This window comes from Rosa chinensis, chromosome 2 (genome assembly GCF_002994745.2).
Source record: "Rosa chinensis cultivar Old Blush chromosome 2, RchiOBHm-V2, whole genome shotgun sequence".
NCBI lineage: Eukaryota > Viridiplantae > Streptophyta > Magnoliopsida > Rosales > Rosaceae > Rosa > Rosa chinensis.
In genome coordinates, this window is record NC_037089.1 from 73114658 (window position 1) to 73123206 (window position 8549).

Sequence of the window (8549 nt, forward strand, 5' to 3'; positions counted from 1 at the left end):
AATGGGACTGATCGGTCATCAAGCTCACTCTCAGCTTTCTCTCTCTACTATTTGCTTTTATTGTTTTATGTCTGGTTTTACCAAATTTCATTAAACAAAAACGTAAACTACTTTTTTTTTCTTTAACTTTTATTTAAAGAGGATCAAAATGTTACACTTCTGCTCTCATCATGACTCGAACTTATGATTTCGTACATAAATAGTGGGTGCTTTAACTATTGAGCTAACGTCACTTCGTCAGTAAACTACATTTTGTTACTAAAAGAAGAAAGTAAACTAGGTCATGCCTAGGATTGGGCAAAAGAAAAAAAGTAAGTTAAGGGGAAAATAAAATTATATTTAAAAAAAAAAAGAGTGGTTAAAGAGCTGGAGTTAAGCTCATCAGGTGTATAGTTTTGGCTGAAGTTGAAATCATTATTTTTAAGCTTAAACTTAGCTCAGCCAAAGGATATTTTTGAAGTTCAAACCTGGCTTCGCCTATAGAGAGCTTAACGAGTTGCACCATAAACCAAACTTCAACAGTTCATAATCATTTGCAAGCTGTTATCAAATTTTTCAATTCGAAAATTGATAACCAAACAGAAAACCGATTCCAACTATGTTGAGTTATTTATCTTAACTTTAACACAAACATAAAAAATAATATTACATATTATAACGCTGTTATCAAGTTTTATGAACTAAAAATCTAACACGAAACGGATTCTAACATATTGATTTAAGTATCTAACTTTAATGCATTGTTAAATCGATAATAAATATTATTAAATATTATAACGTTACAATAATCAAATGACTGTGAAATTCGGTGAATGAAAATCATCTCATCATTAATAATGACCGAACAATGAATATGAGAGTTTAGTGATACCACAAAGTGTATACCTGCATGGGCAGCGCATGAAAATCACTGTTACTTCCCTAACTATCATTATCTCAGACCACATATGATATAATGAGCATGAATTCCTAAATTAGGTCACTAGTTAGGTTTATTTTTCTTTCCTTCTTTTTTTTTTTTTGGAATAAATTAGGTTTATTTTTCTAACCTAATTAGTTTTTTTTCTCCTTTCTTTATTTTGGGGTTATGTGTTCACCCATTTGATCTCGCTCCCATACACTATGGTGTTCTTTTATTTTATGTTACATAAAAATAATATTACGGGAAAAAAAAATTCTTACCTTTCCACCTTTTTTTTATATTCTCGGTGTTACGGGTTTAGAATCTCATTGTTTAAAAATTAATAGGCGATGTTGTGATTCACAATGTTATCTTTAGGATTACAATTTTGTAGCAATATTTTTTCAAATGAGAGTAGCTAGCCCCATTTTACTTAAATTTCACAGTTTCGATTAACACATTAGTCGATAAAAATAAACTCACTTGTGAATTAGGTGATAAGTAAATATGATTTATGAGTGGATGACACATAATGAGGGAGAGTGACTCATAACTAGTAAGAAGTACGAGTTCAAAAGAGTAATATTTTTATTTCACACGACTAAGACATGAGTCGAATTTGATAAGAAAAAATGGACAAATTAGGAGACTTGAACGTGGAAGGCCCAAACTATACGAGCTATATAGACCCAAACTGGCAGATTGATCAGTATATGACTTTCTTATCAAGTTTAATTCTCCTTCACATAATTGCCATCCACATTAAGATTTGCACTAATCAATATGAGGAGAGGACCGACTGATGCAATTGGACAAATATGTATAGGGTTTAACACGGATGGCTTTGTTGACCCTCAAACCAATCAAAAGCAAATGGGTTAAATAACAAAATGATGGGAGGTTCATTGAAGATTAGCCAAAGAATGAAGTAGCTAGAGATTAGGAGCCAAAGAGACCTTGACCTTGAAGTTAGTTAACACGTTTAGCCAGTGAATCTCAAAAAGAGAAAATGAGCAATAACAAAGTGTATATATACTATCTTTATCGAAAAGAAAAAGAAAAAGAAAAAGAGGTGTATAGTCTTTAATAATAGCTAGTTTGCACTATATTGAGTTACACCCTATGCCCTTAGAAACTTTCGGGGCTACAAATATGCGTGGATATGAGTTGTTGGGATTGAATGCAACCGGAAGGCCGAAAATACGAGCATACATTATGTTTAAGCTAGGGATGCTTTAATTTATCTATTTACAATAATTTCTTTTTTAGGAACTTATGAATTTTTGTCCACCGTATGTACCTCTAGCGCTACTGGAGTAGTACCAAAAGAGGGTATCCGCTACATTTATGTATTTAAATGTATAATGAGTAGGACTATATGTACGTACCACTTGTGGGTACTACCACTAGCTTCTTGTCTGTCTATAAATGGCAGCGAAAGAGTATGTAATGATCTATTCTGGCTTGTGATGAATATATTATTTCGCCCTTGTGGCTTTACTAAAAAAAAAAAAAAAAGGGATACTAATAGTACCGCCTTGGAAATTAATCAAAATCATTGAAGACATAAAGATGATTGTTACTCAGTTCTAGTCGATTTATTTTCAAGCATATTTGAAGAGAATCAAAATTTGTAGCATATGCAATAGCAAACTTAGTAGCATATGCAATAGCAAACTTAGGCCATAATATCTTTGTAAATGCTTCTTGGACCACTGGTTTTTTTTTTTCAATAAAGAAAATACAAAAACAACAAACACTTGGACCACTAGGGTTGCAATGGAGGCTTCGAAAGCTTTGTTGTTGACAATTAATGTAAACTCTAGTTGTTCTAAAGGTTTTAACATCTAATTTACTTCACCTTCTTCTTCTTCTTCAAGAATAATAAAAAAAAAGAGACTGGACCTTATAGGTTGGTGCATGTATGTTTTTAAATGATGATCTTTACTAGCATCATCTTTCGAAGGATTTATTTATCGCCTGATTCTACAAAAGTAGCATCAATCGACCATCTTACACAGAAGAGCTAATACAATAATTATAATATATAGGGGTAGGATAAAATTGATCATATATAGCTTAAATTTGAGTTTCCATCATTTCACTCTGTTGCATAAAGCTTTTTGTTTCTTCTGAGTTTCACTTGGGAGCTTAACGTCCGGCGCCAAACCAACAACTTCGAGAATTTTGATTACATACCATGTAACATCAATTTACCACCACTCCAGGCCTTGCCGAGCTGAGTACTCAAATGCATGGTGGTTGTTGTGCCATCCTTCTCCATGAGCTAGCAACCCAAACAACCTATATATTAGCAGTTAAAATTCATTACCAAATACTTGAATCAGAAACCAGTTTCCCTCAAATTTTAGCATATAAAGAATATATGCGAATAAATTAGAAATCATACCAATTGTTTTTAGACGAATCACCACTCTCCCAAACTTGCTTTCTCCATTTGTGGCAAATAGAATTTATTGAAAAAGTTATGTGGTAAACATATACCATCCTCACACCCTAAAAATACATAAAACCTACTTATGTTAACATTTCTCATACATCAACTATTTTTATTCCTCACTTTGAGGACTAATATTACTATTTTCAGGACTCATATTGTAAACTAAGAAAATTTACTACTTTAAGGACTCATGTTACCACTTTGAGGACTAATATTACTATTTTCAGGACTCATATTACTAAGAAAATTTACCACTTTAAGTGTGATGACCTGGATTTCTGTTATGTAATTTTAGTAATTAAAAATGGACCAGTTGTATGAATAATTGTTATTGTGCTTTATTCGTAGGTTGTTTGTGAAGTGGAATGGTTTTCGTACGTATAATTATTCGAATTTCACAGTTTAGGGGGGTTGTGTGATGTTTGACTTTTTATATGTTGGGATTGTCGGAAAATTTCCTTCGCAAAAGTTGTAGAGCGCGACGATACGAGTTCGTGGACATATGTTCGTGTCAATCGGAGTTTGTATGAGAAAGTTATGGCTATCAGAAGAAGTTTCCGTTTTAGTATAAATAGAGAAAAATAAAAAATTCTTTCATAATTTCAAGTTTCCATTTCCGGAAACCTTTTTTTTTCTCTCTCTTTTCTCTCTCAGTCGATACCTTCAGTGACTGAGTTTTCAGTCTGACACGACCCGACCCTGCTTTTCAGGCGAACTGCGGCGGTCTCTGGCCGTGAAACTTGGTCAGTTGGTTCGCCTCCTCCGTCTGGTCGTCCCTGTGGTGTTCTCTAGCGGCGATATCCACCGTGTGCGACGCAGCAAGGTGGTGCAGTTGGGTGATTTCAGACCCGACCGGAAAACACAACTCGGCGACTTCATGGCTTCATGCTTCCTTGGTTGAATTCAGAGAAGGCTCCTTGATGGATCTATGGTGTTTGTTTTGATCGATTTACGTGGAAATTGGGTCAACTCAGTTTGAGCAATAATCCAAACCTTGTGAGATAGTTTTCGACCATTTATGCTTGTTTTCTGACTTCGAGCTAGTTATGAGAATTCGCAAGCATGCTTAGGTGAAGCTTTTTGATGTTGGGAGTTTTGGAAAATATTGAGTTTTGGAAAATATTGAGTTCCGACCACTTAAGGAACTATTTTTGGTATTATATATGTTCTACTCATTTATGCGAGCATTTTGATATATAATATGAAAATTTTGGAGTTCGAATGGATTTGTTATGATTTTTACGGTTTCATACCGATCTATTTATCGATCCTTGAGGATTCGAGCTTCCGATCGACTTGTGGTTTGGACATATCGATCGTGGAAGTATTCTGAAGACTTTGGGAGGTCTCGGATGTGGTTTTGCCTCGATTGGCGCCACTTTGGGAATTTTAGTTCAAAACAGGGGTTTCAAACTTAAATCAAATGTGAATCGTCACTAAGTTGGAACCGTATGTGATTAGGTACTTGAAGAAGTATTCTGGACGGTTATTTTGTGGATTGGTGGCTTTGTGCTTTATTGAAGACGCAGTGGGAGTTCGAGTTGAGTAATCTCACAAGGTTCATTATGAACGGAATTACCATTATTGTTTTGGCGTTAATTATTTAACTGCAAACTATAGATGGTATTAGTAGGCATTCCTGAGCGAATGAATACGTATATATATATATATATATATATATATATATATATATTTACGTGAAATATATATATCCTTGTGGATGATTGTGATGAATAATATGCATGATGGTGTTCATATTATTGTTGAATGTGACTTTTTCAGAAAACAATATTGTGGAAAAAGATGTTTTCTATTATTTGAAAAGTATTGAGCTTGATGTTACATTTTGAGTCAAGCGTGACTTATTTTAGATGTATTGGTCTTTGTACCAAGGGTCACAGATGGTGAGCAAGGATTGGGAAAGCCGAAACTAGATGTTTGTAACGTTTTTAGGTCAGGTGCGACTTACTTAACGTTTGACTTTAAGACCAGACAGGGTCTATAAAGATTATATGTCACAGATGGTGATAGGTTGCAGACGATGACCTTGATGTATGATTTCATGACCAGACGATTTTGAAGATCATGTGTCACAGATGGTGACAGGTCGCAGATGGTGATCTAAATGTTGATTATGAGACCAGACGGGGTCTGAAAACCATATGTCACAGATGGTGACAGGTCGCAGATGGTGACCAAGGCAGGAAATAGGTAATCACATCCGTGGCCGGACGAGTGGTTACGATTTCAATAGAGCTATAGTTTGTCTGCCATTATAGATTATGGGGTTAACGGTCGAGGTTGCTGGAGACTCATAAGTATGTAGTTAAAGGAGAATTCCTTGAGTATTCTTCTTTTATTGTCTAGAGATGAGACTTGAATTGCTTCTTGATGGTTAAGTTAGCAAATAGAACATTATCACAGCAGTGATTTATGTTGTCCTTTCAGTGGGAAGGTTATGGAATGTTAGAAGGAATCATGGTTGCATGTTTTCCTTATGCTGATTTGTGTGAGTTGTTGATTGACGTTCATGAGTTACTTATACGGGCTTGCAAAAGCTTACCGGATTTATTGTGTGGCAACCCGGTGCATCATTCAAATGGTGTAGGGGTTAATCATGCAGGTCAGGGTAATCGTGGCTGAAGCTGAGGTAGCTTATTGGCAGCAGAACGAGTAGGAAGCAAATTTTGTTGGCTTTGTCAGTGTATGACTTCTGCTATGTAGTAAGCTTTGAGGAGCATTTACGTTTTATTTTGTGTTGACAATTTAATTCGTAAGTTTTGTAATATATGTCTCTGTGGAGCGGGTTAATATTTGAAATTGTGGGTTCAGGTCATCAATATGTACTTGCTGTAAAGGGAATATGTCTCCATGTACTTTGTATTGATGGCTGAACGATCGCGCATGTATAATTATGAGATTATATATCGATTTTCATGTGTGTAAAATCAGGGGCGTGACATTAAGGACTCATGTTACTACTTTGAGGACTAATATTACTATTTTGATGACTCATTTTACCACTTTTAAAGCAATTGTATGCATATCATAAGTTAACACATTGTAGAATTTTCCAGCGAAAAGATGTAAAGATCAATTAGTAGTTGCTCAGATCAAATGGTACGTAAAGATTAATTAGTAGTTGCGCGCTATTAAAAGAGAAGACCAGCGGTGTATTTGTACTAGTCCCAAACTAGAAAGGGTAGTCCTCCGACTGCATACAATACAACGCCAAGAGAAACTGCATGAAAGTGTTATGTATAATGAAGAAACCTATAGTACCACTGCTTCTTTAAATCTCTAACGTTATTCAGCAACTTTGCTTCATCCTACAACGACAACATTCTTAGTACTTGGAGAGAGAGAGAGAGAGAGAGAGAGAGAGAGAGAGAGAGAGAGAGAGAGAGAGAGAGAGAGAGAGAGAGAGAGAAGTACAGTTGCAAAGCGAGAGTGATAAGCAACGATCCAACCAATATGACTATACCAAAATCCCTTAAAGGGTGTATGAGGGTCAATCGATGTGTCAGTAAACTGATGGTGGATTCTGTGTGTGCTCACCCATTCAATTAGACTTCCCTACAAATAAAATTCAAAAAACAAGCATATCATTGTGTGAGAAATTATACAAGCTAAGACCACGGGAAAAAAAAACACTTGCATATGATCAGCACTACTGTGGTACAAGCTAAGATGGGTGTAGTTGGATCAGAAACCTGAAGCGAAAGAACGCCACAATAGGCAAAAGAGTATTCGAGCCATCTTGGCAGCTTAAAACTTCGGTGAGCAAGGTTCCTATGGTAAGAGAGAGTTACGCTGAGACTTGTGACATGCAAGAGTACTAGGGCTATCCTAATTGCAAACCAGTTGAAATGAAACGGTGCTAGAAGAGCGAGGCCATGTATAGCCGAAGGGACAATCATATTGAGTATATCGATGGCAGTCCATGGCGTCCTGAAACATTGAGCCTGCATTGAATCACCCTAGCAAGCCCATATGCCATGCTCAAAGCTTTTGTTTAGAAAAATGAGAACCCAAATTTTGTTATATATTCATATTGTACTAGATGCGCGCATTAAGGTCTTGGCTTTCATTATCATAAAAACTTTTTATATATTCATATTTTCAATCATTAAGATTTCTTGTTGGGGGTTTGATTTCTTTGTTTGTTAGATACAAGGATTCTATTCATCATTTTCAACTATGTTGATAGACAGTAACGGAAAATGAAAGGCTGATATAACTGCCATTCAACCATTGGAACTAATAGGGTGGGGGGAGGATTGGAAAACCAATAACCAGGACACACCCTGTGCAGAGCCAAAGACGCCACCAGATCAGCAGCACCATTAGCATTCCTACTGGCCTAGCGCCAGTTAACACGATGAAAACGACCAGCATGAACTCGAATACGAGAAACAATATGAGAGGCTGACCAGTCCACCGTTAAAAGGGGATTTAAATAAGAAAGCAGAAATCATAACCAAAGAGTCAGATTCTACCATTATAATCACTCCCTAATGCGCATTTTACTCTTTGATGCGCCACCATTTGAACTAAGACTTCAACGACAAGGCCAGGTTTTATAAAATTTGTGGTCACTACAAAGGAATCAAATTCATGTAAGTGTCGGGCTTTCATATTATAAAAATTGTTGTACAGGTCTTTCTCAATGTAAGCTATTTGAAATTGGACCTGGTGCCAACATTCTCTTTGACCTAGCAATCCAAACAACCTAATTAAACAAACAGTACAATTAAATGTGGTACACAGTTACCAATCTCACACCCCTACGTACAAAGACAATAGAGAGCTTGATAACGGGACTGCTCGATCTCTATGTCCACATAAGGCACCAATATTGGCAAAGGCTACTGTACAGCCACCCATTCTATGATAGACCACCAACACTTAAAGAGATTGCTAACTAGCTAGAAACTGTCTAAACACACCCTATGTACGTAAAATGTGGAAGTGAGTTATTCAAGTCCTGAGCAATCAAAACTACAGAGTTGTCATAAGTTTGAGCTTAAAAAAAAAAAAAAAAACCTATGCGGCTATGGCCGCCCTCCCCCTACTGGTGTTTTCCACCAATCAACCGTGGACATCTTCCACGATTTACTCGATGCTTGACGTCAATTAGGACGCTTACTGCTCTTTTGATACTTCCGATTTACTTTTGTTCGGGTT

The 8549-nt window shown here is 36.1% G+C and overlaps 1 pseudogene; it reads right to left on the reverse strand.

Annotated features, from left to right (window-relative positions):
- Window positions 1-6544: 6544 nt before the first annotated feature.
- On the reverse strand, window positions 6545-7282 carry LOC112184962 (annotated as a pseudogene).
- Window positions 7283-8549: the final 1267 nt, after the last annotated feature.